General features: G+C 45.1%; 1 long non-coding RNA gene across 1 annotated transcript; it reads left to right on the top strand.

Moving 5' to 3' along the window:
* Nucleotides 1-817: 817 nt before the first annotated feature.
* Nucleotides 818-12222, top strand: LOC101673307. The gene is made up of 3 exons (XR_201421.3): nucleotides 818-886; nucleotides 11350-11510; nucleotides 12007-12222. It is a non-coding gene; the product is annotated as an uncharacterized LOC101673307 (long non-coding RNA).
* The last annotated feature ends 394 nt before the right edge of the window (nucleotides 12223-12616 follow it).

Raw genomic sequence — 12616 nt, 5'->3', positions numbered from 1 at the left:
ATGGATGTATTATTTTACCATTTTCAAGGTTAGACATCCAAAATGGATCTTCCTGGGCTAAAAATCAACATGTTGGCGAGCTTTGTTCCTTCTGGAGGCTCTAGGGGAGAATCTCTTTCTTGACTTTTCCAGATTCTAAGGGCTGCCTGTATTTCCAGTTTCTGGGGACTTATCATCACATTACTACAACCTCTGCTTCCATAGTCATATCTCTTCTGACTCTGCTCCTCTGTCTACCACCTATAAGGACCATTATGGTTACATTGGATCCAACAGAACAGTATTTCCATCTCAAGAGTCTTAATTTAACCACATCTGCAAAGTCCCTTTTGCCATGTAAGGAAGCATAGTCACAGGCTCTGGGGATTAGTTTGTGGGTATCTTTGGGAGTCTTTATTTAGACTATTGTTGAGGCCTCATGACCTTAGAGTGCGAACAGGGAGCTTCTCATAGGTTCTTCTTGGTGTATAGCAGGACTAGCATAGGTGAATCCACAGAAAGCATTGCCCAACCTGCTCCAGGGGGGCAAAATCTGTATCCTAGCCAACAACCATCTCTTCACATTGTTTTGTTTAAATATCCCACCTTCCATGAGAGAGGCTATCAACCACAGAAGTTCTTTTTATAAGTTTCCCTTGCAACAAGGGCAAGAACACGTTACCCTGTTCTGGTCAAGGGGACTTAGAAATTTTGGGGGTCTTTGGATAATATTTTCTTCTCCAAATGAAATAGACAAAGATTACTGAAGAATCCCTTATTCCGTCCTATTTGTAAGTGCTCTGTGTGAGATCATAATAGGTATAGCTTGGCAGCCATTTTGCAACCATGGGGGGGAAGATCAAGAGAACCATAAGAAGTCAACCCAGAGGTTGCTGAGCTACTGAAGGTCTGCTCAAATGTCCTGCCTTTGTATTTATTGTCATTTTAAAAATGTAAATTCTTATTGCTTAAGCCACTGCTATCCCAAGAAACTAAAGTTGCAACCAAATGTTTTCTAAGAGAACAAGTGTAGGGCTGCTACATAGGATGGCAGCAGTAGTGGCATTGGGAGCCCTTACCCTCAAATGGGTTTGTGGAAGGAGCATGTGGATACATGGATGGTGTATAAGAACACTACACCAGTTTACTAGGGATGCCTGACAAATTATCACAAACTGAGGGGCTTATAACAACACAAATTTATTCTCTTACAGTTCTGGAAACCAGAAGTCCAAAATCCATAGGTGTCAGCAGGGCCAAGCCTCTTCAAAGACTCTAGGGAAGAAGCTCCTCTGCTTCTCCAGCTTCTGGTGGCCCTGGATGTCCCTTGCTTATGGTGCACCACTGCAATCTCTGCCCTGTCTTCACATCTTCTTTTCCTCCATGTGTGTCTTTTCTTATGAGAACACCAGTCACTGGATTTAGGGCCAATCCTAATTCAGTAAGATTTCATCTTAATTGCATCTGCAGAGACCCTATTTCCAATTAAGGTCACATTCTGAGGCTTGGGCAAACATGAATTTGGGGGAACACTATTCAACCCTACCAACATGGATGACAATTTTCAGGTTGCTGTGAGGAATACTGCAAGTATTTTCCAAACCACTCAGAGAGGAAAGTTTTCAGAGAGTTAAGGTCCTTCACAGGGCCAGTGGAGTCTGAATGACTATTGTTTTACAATGTGCACTCTAACCCGAGAGCCGTGTGGCTTGGAGAAACTCAGTCTCCCATTGCATTGAATCGCAAGGCAGGCATGTTTTCAGGACTAATGAAGACCTGGAAATGCCAGTGAGATCACAGAGTCATAATTTCTACTCAGTCACACGGAAACAAACCATACAGCAAAGAAACAGGGCCTCCAGGCATTAGCACAGAGTTAATGGCACAAGGAGATCTGGAAGGATTGCTGTTGAATATCATTCTCAATGAGCCGGCATGAATCTACATGTACTGAACACTGTGTGGAACAGTGCTGGGCTCACCCTTCTCCTCCCCAACCCTGGCAGTGATCAGGGAAAGGGGTTTATGGGAAACAGAGCTGCCTCAGGTCCACTGATAGAAAAGAACAGGAAGTTTGTGTCACAGGAGAAATACAGACAACATACATAAGGTTGTGAATGAAAAGCTTTCTGTCCCCACTTGTACAATAGAGCAGTGGTTTGGGGGAATTTCCAAAGGCCCAGAGCTTCCAGAACGACTGTGGAAGTGGCCAGGGTCAGAAGATACTGGAGAACGAGAGTTGACTTAGGGGTTTCTGAGGATATGTAACCCCATGTGAGCATGTTCATTTTACAACAGGAAAACCCAAGGTTGGGAGAAAGTAAGCAATGGGTCAAAGTCATCATGCTGGTCATCTGCAGGACCAAGGTTGAGTCTTCATCCTTTGGGGACCTGGGACCACTTGGACTGTTGCCTCCTCTTTGAGAGAGTGCAACCTGCCCAGCTCTGTGAAGAGCCTAGACTGGGTAACAATCCTCAGACTCCTGAATCCATCCTTCAGAAACTAACCCCTAAATATGCTCATGAGCTTACTGGAGATGTCAGCCAAGTATCCCTCTCATTTTTGGTTAAGTGGGAAACTGAGGACCAGGGACTGCAGGGACTTTTGTAGGGACCCACTGCTACTGTCACATTCCCATGGTCAGCAAAGACAAAAAAAAAAAAAAAAAAAAAAAACCTCAGCCAAAGTCAAGGAAATACTAACAAAGTCTTCACCAGTAATGTTCTTGGATCAATGACCCAGCCCACAGAGAGGCAGGAGGCTCAGCTCTATCCAGACACCAGGGAAGGCTGGGTCTTAAGGGGCAATACCTGTTGGGTACGAGACCTTCCTCCAGTTTTGTCATCTCAGATGAGCAATTCTAACCTCAAGAGAAACTGAGATTCAAGACAAAACTCCCCAGAGCAATGAATTGCTTTTATTCTCTTCACTGTTTATTCTTGATGTGATTCACCACCCTGAATGTTAGAAAATCAAAGGCAGAGCAATCAAAGGCTGGGTGCTGTGGTGTGCTTTTTCCTACTCTCAGGCAGGTACACCCCAGGCTCCCATCTGGACTTCTGTCCCAACCGACCCTTGTTGGATCCCACCCAGAACCCAAAATATCCCCAAGGGACCATGCAAATAGCTGGGGCACAGAGTTGAGTTGGAGATTTTCCACATTTTTTTTTTCATTTACTGTGGACCTTATAGGGATATTGGAGGAATAAGTTTTCCTACCTTAAAGCAAGGTAGGAAGTCATTCTTATTCACCACTAATTTAATACATATTAGTTAAGGATGCAGACACTGAGCTATGTGGTAACCCTTGCCCTCACAGAGCCTTCAGTTAGGGAAGAGATCACAATAGCAAATGGAAAACTGTGATGTGGTGCTGGTCATGACAGAGGACTATCAGGAACCTTCTGTACAGGAGCTCCTGGGAGCCTGTGGCAAGGGATATGACCCAGCTAAGGAAGATGAAGTGACCCCCAATTTGAGACCGGAATGATGAGTAAGAGATGATGTGGCAAACAAAAGAGGGAAGGACAGTTTCATGTCGAGGAATGGCACATGCAATGCCTGGAGAAGATGAAGAAGGGTAAACCCAAAGGTCAGCAAAAGACAGTGCAGCTGGAGGACAGGAGTGGAGCAGGAGGGCCTTGTTATTCAATGTAAAGGACTTTGCCTATAAGATAGCAATAGGAAACCAATGGGAAGCTTATTAAGCAGGTGACACAAATTAATCACTCTGGCTATAAAATGAAGGAAACATTGGAGGTAGGGGCAGCACGCATGCAGAGGACCTGTGAGGAGTCTGGGTGACGGAGGATTTGAACTGGAGCATCACATAGGTAGCAAGTGGCAAAGCCTGGTCTCAAACCCAAGCTTAAGCTGAATGCACTGCACTGAGCTTCATGAGTACACATCTTAACCACTCCATGAGCTGCCACATCCATTCTTTGAGGCTTATTAAGAAAGGATCTCTGGCACTGTGTCTACCAAGGCACAATGATGTCCAAAGAATGTCAAGTTCTTGCCTTTCCAGAACGGAGCTCTGAAAGAAATGATGATATTTCCCAGCCTGTGGTCTCCAGACCAGCCCTGTGAGGGTGAGCTGTCTACCACCATCCTAGGAAGACTATGCTAGAGTAGGCCGCAGTGAGCCACAGCTCCTTTAGGCCCTACAGGAAAAGACACGATTTCACATAAGGCATTGTCTGGCCAGACAATTCAATTACTCAAATTTTAGCCAAAGTTGGAAATTTCTGGTGCTAACTGGGTTCAGAGATGTAGGGGACAGAGCTGCAATGAAGGTATTATGCTATAAAATGCTGCACACTTTTTAGAAATGTTAATTGGTTAAAGTGTCATAATTTTTACACACATGTAAATAAGGTTAATGAATTTTATTCCTCACAGATGATTTAAATTGTAAAACAATCAAATTACTTTTCAGGTAATACTTTGGGCCCAAATCAAATAAAATTTCAAGTCATTATAACTTTAGAAAAAGAAACTAATTTGAATATGTGATTTAGATCCATTAAAAGTCTTCTCAACTTTAAATAGTGATAATAGAAATCAGAAAAGCTTGAGAGTGGTTAAGATTAATTAAGAGTAAATGCATTTGGGAAAAGGAAATTATGGTGCTGTAATTTTAGAATGCAAATGAGGTCAAAAAGTTTAAACTAATGTGCATCTATATAAACACTGCCTCAATAAAGGGAAAATATTTCATTTCAAGGATTTATAAGTACTGTATTCTGTACTTCTTGTTACATAATTAGCGACAAATTGATAAACGGCAACCTGTTGTCAGCTCATTAGAATACCCTTATGGCTGCCAATAGTTAAGCTGGTACCAATTTAGAATTCTTGTTCCATGACATTTCAGCAGCCTGATTTCTTGGCCCTGTTGGCACCCCACTCGATCCCCGTGAACTTCTTTTTCCTGGCTCAGTGTGCCCATATCTTATTTTGTGGACTTTGCTGCTAAGTCGCTCCCACCTGCAGTGGTCTTGAGGTTCTGGGGCCACCCTCACTACTTTGCCAGGCAGGGGTGCCTGGAAGTTTTGCTCCCCAGTCTTCCTAGGATGTGTGGCCAATGGCTGGCATGAAGGTCCTTTGCCTTGAGATGGGACAGACTCTGGGGTATCATTTACCCCTCATAGGATGGGGCCGGGGCTAGGCTTCACCTGAGATCACAGCAGAGCTTGACTTCTGTACTAGGTATGGTTCCTTCAAGTAGAGCCCGAAAAGGAAATTCTCATGCAAATCTTTTATAGAGGGGTTTTCTCAGGTGAACCTTGTAGGGAATGGGGTGTTACAGAAATTTATTGAGACACTTGTTGAAACAGTAAAGACTAGTCAGACTGTTGTGACAAGTGTCATACTATCGCAACAGAGTGGAGAGATCAGGCTCAACTCTGAATACAAGTCGGGAATCACAGCCAGCAAGCCAAGTGAAGGATCCGTGCATGGACAACTAACTACTGGGAGAAGACCCTGAGGGTAGGGGCATTTGTGCAGAAGGCAGGCCAGGGTGATCAGACATCGAGGGTAATCAGTTATCGACGGTAGGGGGATTCATGTGAGGCTGACTTGGCAGGATTATTGCTACAAATAGATGGCACAGGCCAAAGACAGGGCCCGAAGATGAGCCAAGTTGAAAAGAGGCCTCCAAGGAGCCTGACTGAAGTCTGTCCTGAGGAAGCAGGGAGGGCAGAAGATGTGGGTTCAGCTCCAGTCTGTCCCTGTCTGGTCATACAGGATCCTACCTTGAGGCAAGGGAGCTGGACTTGTATATCCCCACATCAGCTAGTGTCTGGCTGTGAGCCAACCGCCAGGGCGTGGATACTCTGCCAATGGGAGACCCACGAGTCTTCAGCAGCCCACACTCACAGCAGCAGAGGGATCAGCTTCCCTGCTCATTTCCCAACTCATTCAAGCTGAGCTCCCTTTCCCTATCCTGCCTCCTCCGACTCCTCTCTTCCCCTTCTTGCTTCCTGGGAGCCCTGTCTGCACAGGAACCCTTATCACAGACACTGCTCCAAAAAACTCAACCTAGGACACCCTCCAGCTCTGACACTCGAGAGTTTTACTTGCTTTGATGACCACAGGCCCTCCTCGTCCTGCAAGTTTCTTCATTCCACGCTAGGGACAGCATCTGAGGTAGTGGGCTCCTGCGGTTCCCACCGGTAGGGAATCTATGTTCCCTTCTTCTAGTAATACTGTTTCAGTTCTCCTCTGAGGAATCAAACGTTCTCTTCTCTTAATCTATAAGATTCCGCTATAGCACACGAGTGTGCACGTGCGCGCACACACACAATTTCTCCTACCCACACAGACATAGACACTCACACAGGCGCTAGAGGGAGCCATCTGACCTAGGTCTGGTCAATCAAGAGTCTAGGGATGGCAGGTGATCTGAGCTGATCCAGTGAGCCTCAGCCATGGGAGTTTGGCTAGAACTCTTGGAGAAAGGGTGCTGTGCCCTCTTTCCACTGAGATGGTTAATCTGCAAGAAATCAGCCTGAGGCTGCTGAGGGTCATCTTCCCACAAATAGGAAGATTCTGACCAAGATGGAGGCAATCACGGAAGCATGAAAGACAACTGGCGACAGCATGTGAGCCCTGGGCCGTCCTCTGGACTTTGCAGTTGCATGAGCCTATTCAGTCCCTTTAGCTGGGTGTGAGCCACCCGGAGATGAATTTCCGTCACGGACAAGAAAATGAGCCTCCTCTAATTCTGGCTGTTAGGAGTCTGGTGAAAACCAGCTTTAGATGGTTCATTGGACCCCATTGTCTGGATTCTGGGCGGCTGTATGACCTTGATCAAATCTATCACCTCTCAGTGCCTCCATTTCCCTACTGGTCCTATGTATTTCCTAGAGTGGAGGTAGAGCTCTCCAGGACTCTGTGGAAGATTCCTCCGAGAAAGTGTGCCCTGGAGTCCATGCTCTTCTCTCCAGTCTCCTAGCCCCCAAGACTTTGAGTTCTGATGCCACAGTTTCTTCACAAGGGCCAGATCCTCTCCCTGCACCTAACTTTACCTCCAGCAACTAGTCCAGGACGGCCCAACCTCTGTGTACACATCTGGGAACTGGGCCCCTGTCCCGGGACTCCTCTGTCTACTAGAGCAACCCTTGTGATTTTTGTGATCACAATTCTTGTTCATCATTTCATTCTCTATTCAGACAAGATCAGCCTCTGTGGACCGCCTCTCTCCTGGGCCCACGTAGCTGCATACACAGACAGATCAGGGATTGGAGGGATGCTAATTACACGTTCCAGCTACTCTATTACCTGCTATGGCATCTGGTTCCTTCATATTTCAAAAAGCCACGGATTTCCATACATATAATGGGAATCATAAGCATCAGAAGTGAGTACCTTTGGCTGGGTTGAGTTGAATTTTCTCAGAATTAAATCACAGGTTGCAGCAGATACTGTCAGGCTCTGCCCATATTCCTTGGGGTTGCTTCACCATCCCCTTCAGCATCCCCTCACTGGCCCTAGGCCAGAACCTAGGTCTCTTTCTGGGAAGGCTCTCTTCAGGCTTCTGGAAACTACTTCATCTACTCTCAAGGAAGAAGAGCCAGAAATACCTGGTTAATGTACACCTCCCTCGTTTCTACTCTTTAACCAATGCCTGACAGCATAGAGGTACAAATGGGCATGAATCCATCTGGCCTCTTGTGCTAGAACTGAGCAGCTCTGAGACTAGATACTTCCAACGTCCTCCTCTACGGGGCTCTGCTTGGTACCATATCCTTCCATTCCCAGGCCTACATTCCACCTCCCTCCAGTGTTTTCCAGGGGAGAGTTTTTACGAAACTGCTGTCTAATGCTTAACAGAGTATCTTACACACAGTTGGCGCCCCAGCAGTGAAGGCTACCTTACTGTTACAGAGTACCTGCCAAGGGGCAGCACTGGCAGCATAAGCACAAACAGAGCGTAAATCCCAGGAGGTGGACATATGTGTGCATGTACATATGTGCACGCACACATGCACAGTTTATTCCTGGCAGACACAGCAAACGTCCTACTTGATATAGGTGATGCTCTTCTAAGTCATGTCCAATGGCGCCATGGAAATGTGACCATGAAACCAATGCAAGAAGAGTATAATACCTCTTGCTTTAAGACCTGTCCCCAAGCATAGAACTGAACAACCTGGGGCTTTTATATGTGGGTACCAGGAAGCAGGCTGCTTTCCAACGTGCCCATGAGCTAGCTAACTGAACAGCACAATCACCCGTCACATTTATATTTCCCCTAATTTACCAGGACCTCATGAAAAGATTGGCAGGACAGGGACAGGCTAAGGAGAACCACATATTTAGGAGCATACTTAGGAAAGGAGGAGCCCGCTGTGGTTGGGAAGGAGAAGGAAGCTCCCGGCAGAGGGCCAGCCATGTGCTAGCTGCTCTGAACACCTCAAGCCCTAGCCTGGGTACTAACTGATGTCAGGGGGATGGTGGGACCCTTCCTGTGAAGGCACATGGGGATGTGGGGCTGACTCTAAAGGTAGCCAGATGAACGCCTGGAGCTGCTGAGAGCCACTGTATCAAGAAAACTTGCCTGAGAGCGACCAAAGGAATCAAAGCTGTGAATTAGAAACACAATGCAAGAGATGTTTTATCTGTTCAGCATCTCAATTCAGCCTGATCTGAAACCTGAAAAGTCTTTGTTGCTGAGCCAATTCAATCCCTTTTTAGTTTCAGCCCCTTGAAGAAAGGCCCTGTCCCTTTAAACAGGTAGTTAACAAGAGGCAGAGAGACTGTGGGCACGAGTGGAAAGTCTCAGCTGACTGAAGTATTGGTGCTTTTGTGTCCTTAGCTCAAAACTGGTACCTGTGGGGCACCTGGGTGGCTCAGGGGGTTAAGCCTCTGCCTTCAGCTCAGGTTATGATCTCAGCATCCTGGGATGGAGCCCCGCATTGGGCTCTCTGCTCAGTGGGGATCCTGCTTCCCTCCCTCTCTGCCTGCCTCTCTGCCTACTTGTGACCTCTCTGTCATATAAATAAATAAAATCTTAAAAACAAAACAAAACAAAACAAACAAACAAACAAACAAAAAACCCTGGTACCCGTAATGTGAAAGTTACTTGAAAATGTGAGGCTTCCTCCTAAATCTATATCTACCTTTTCGTGCTGCCCACATCTTACCATTCAGGTACAGGCCTCCTCCCTGAAGGGTACCTCCTGAGACCAAATAATCTCAGCTCCCAAACCTTCACTTGAGCACAGACTTTGCAGTGAAGGTTGGAGAACTGAGGCCTGGAAAGTCAACTCTGCCAGACCTGGCCAGGCCCAGCAAGTTGATTGGGGAGACACACTGTCCACTCAATCACCTTGAATGAAAGGACAGGACTCCTCAGTCACCTTGAATGAAAGGATAGGACTCCCAAGTCTGCTCCTTTGGGAGTAGAGAGAAGAGGAAAGCAGGCAGAGTTACTACAGCAGCCATTAGCACATGCCTAAACAAAGCCACCTTCCATCTGAAAGGCTCAGAGGCCAACGGGAACTAGAGGAAGTTCAGAAGACAGCTCTGCTGTGTCATTAATACTGTGCAAGTAGTTACCAGGTGAAAATTGGACTGCTGCTGCCACCCCGACTTCACAGGGCAAAAAGGCATTTGCATGTTCTCTTACCAAGGAGGGGTGCCAGGTCCCTCCAGGATTAGAAAAAAGTTGCAATTCTTAGTAATTCTTCACTGATGAGCTTGAATCCCCTGCCAGGCTTCCTCTCCCCCACAGCCTCCCTTTTGTGTATTAGAACAAAAGTCTGTAGGGAAAAAATAAAATCTGGAAGCCTGTTTAACTAGGAGTTGAGACACAGCAGGGATTTTGCTTCATTTGTGCAACCCCTCCTCAGGCTGGTCACCGGACTGGATTAGAACTTCGGTCAGTACAGCCTGGTACACAGCCTATCAGTCTGGGCTCTGCCAATTAAAATTTTAAGTAAAATAAATATAACACCTATGATTTTTCCCTTGACATACAGTACAAGAAGTATGAGCACTGTATGTCCGTTTTATCCTAAATAAATGAATGTGGCTCATGTATCGCCTGCCTACCCGCTCCTTTATCAACCTTTGTTGGTGGGCGGCAGTACTTCCTGTCTCTATAGTGCAGAAACCCTCATGGCCTCCAAGGTCTTCAGTCTCTGGGGCTGTCAATTTCCATTCTCTCTGCCTACCAATGGCCTGTGAGGTCCACTCCAAGGCTGTACTTCCAATCTTGCCACACCAAGCCTGGCCCATACCCTTTCTGATTCAGTGTACCTAATATCTGGGAAGCTTCCCTAAGAATGCCCAGGAACTACCCTCTTCCAGGATCCCATATGTACAAGGCAGCACAGGTCTCTTTCCACCATCTCAAATTCCCAAATCCTGTCTCTGGGGAGGCTCACTGCCCCTCACCTTTTTTTTTTTTTTAAATTTTTAAAAAATTAATTATTTTATTAACATATAGTGTATTATTTGCCCCAGGGGTACAGGTCTGTGAATCGTCGGGCTTACACACTTCACAACACTCACCATAGCACATACCCTCCCCAATGTCCATATACCCCTCTCCTTTATTAGGCCATTTCTTCTGTTTAAGATACCTTCAGTGGGGGAGTATTGGCTGGGAGAGGACACAGGGGGAACTTTCGGGGACTGAAATGTCCCTGTCTACATCTGGGTGATGCTCACCAACACAGGGTGTGCAAATGTGAGATTCAAGGAGCTGCACATTCAGTGTCAGTCCCTCAGCATACATTATCACTCAGTTTAAAAAATTTACCTCCACAAAAAAAAATATTTGTTACCTTGAACTGAAGGGGTGCAAATAGCCAATGTATGGCCTCACTAAAGGTAATTTCATAGGTTCACGCTATAGTTTTGGGTGGGTCTGCCTACTGTGTGCTTTTAACAAAAATTGTTTTCATCCTTTAAAACAGAAAATTTTACATAAAATTCTAGATTTCTGGTTCCAGTAAGAAACCAGGGGGGCACTTGATCTTCAGTTGTGGTATTTGATTTTGAACCATGTACTCAGGCATCAAAACACACAATCAAAGGCCCCAAAAGCTCTTCAAGAGGTATTGGGACTAGTTTCCAGGAGTACATGTAGGTGCGGAGCAGGGGCACAGAGTTGTGATGTGGGGATTCCTCTCATTCCTTTGTGAAATAATTATCATAGCAGAAAACAAGATTATATTTCTATCAGGTTTCCCTGCTATACCAAATAAAGCTGTCAAAGTAAAAAAATGCATATACATACATATATGCATCTATCTAGCTAGCTACCAAAATGTATATATTTTCTCTTTCTCTTATTTCACTTAAATTTTCATTCATTAATCCCTGTTCTACTATTTTTTTCTTCTCTTTCATAGGTTGCTACTAATTTCTTACAGCAATTTACAAATGCCCTACTACTCTAAGAACCATTGAAATCACAGTTGGGAACCTCAATAATTTCACCAAGGCAGAAGCTATTAAATGCAAACATTGGCAAAAGTTTTTAATGCTGCAGAATATCATGAAAAATGCCAAGGTAAGCTCATTGTTGCTGCGGATTTAATTCATCCTCCTCTTAAAAGCTAGAAATCTCCTCTCTGCCCAGCAGGACCCGAACAAGCCTTAAATGAGGGCCATGTGAGGCCACATCTGGCTGATTCCTCCCCTCCCCAAAACCCAGCATGGCAGCAGAGTAGGCAGCCCTGAAGGAACAGGGGATGGAAAACTCTGCTAATTTTTCTCATCCCATTACAAGCTCAGAACTGAAATGGACACAACAATAGTTAACCCCACAGCCTGCAGACTCCACTAACCATGAAAACAAAGCTACCTTATGTACTTGTACTTCTTTATACTTTTCAAAATCATTTCCCTATAGGTACTCATTGAAACCCCAAGAAGTAGAGAAGCTGCCCTTGAAATTGGAGTGCTGTGGGGCCCAGAAAAGAAAGAGCTCAGTGTTGGTCTGCAGTTTGCCATCAAAGCCAGGGCAAACCAGGGTCTCTAGACCTCTCATTACCTCTTCTTTCTAGATCCAGGACACATCCCAGTGCTGCTAGAGCCAACACGTCATCTCACTACTGGCTGAATGAGAGAATAACACAAGAGGTCTGCATTTTGGAGTCACAAATAGGAGAGCTGCTTACAAATTAATTAAATAAAAAGTTAAACATTTTTTAAAAAGCATACCAATTAGTTAATGTATATGAAATGAGCAAATTTCTAAGAGATCTAACTACCAAACTGCTATAACTACCTAAGCTCATTCAAGGATAGATAACCTGAAATAAAACTATGAAAGTAAATCCATAAATTCTTTCTGTAAATAAAACTACAGTAACTTTACTGCTTCACTATGAATTCTACCCAACACTTAAGAACATATTCATCTCAATTCTACACAATTCTTTCAAAAAAATATAAAAGAAGGGAGGGCTTTTGTGTGGCACAGTTGGTTAAGTGTCTGACTCTTGATTTCAGCTCAGGTCATGATCTCAGGGTCATGAGATTAAGCCACATGTCAGCTCCACACTGAGCACAAAACTCACTTAAGATTCCCTCTCTCTGCCTCTTCCTCTGCTCCTCCCCATCCTGCTCATATTTCTCTCTCTCTTAAACTTCTTTTAAATTTAAAAAATAGAA

The sequence above is a fragment of the Mustela putorius genome, unplaced genomic scaffold, assembly GCF_011764305.1.
Source record: "Mustela putorius furo isolate JIRA1106 unplaced genomic scaffold, ASM1176430v1.1 tig00000174_pilon_pilon_pilon, whole genome shotgun sequence".
Taxonomy (NCBI): Eukaryota; Metazoa; Chordata; class Mammalia; order Carnivora; family Mustelidae; genus Mustela; species Mustela putorius.
The sequence above is the reverse complement of the archived record's forward strand: the minus strand, read 5'-3'. Positions and strand labels throughout refer to the sequence as shown.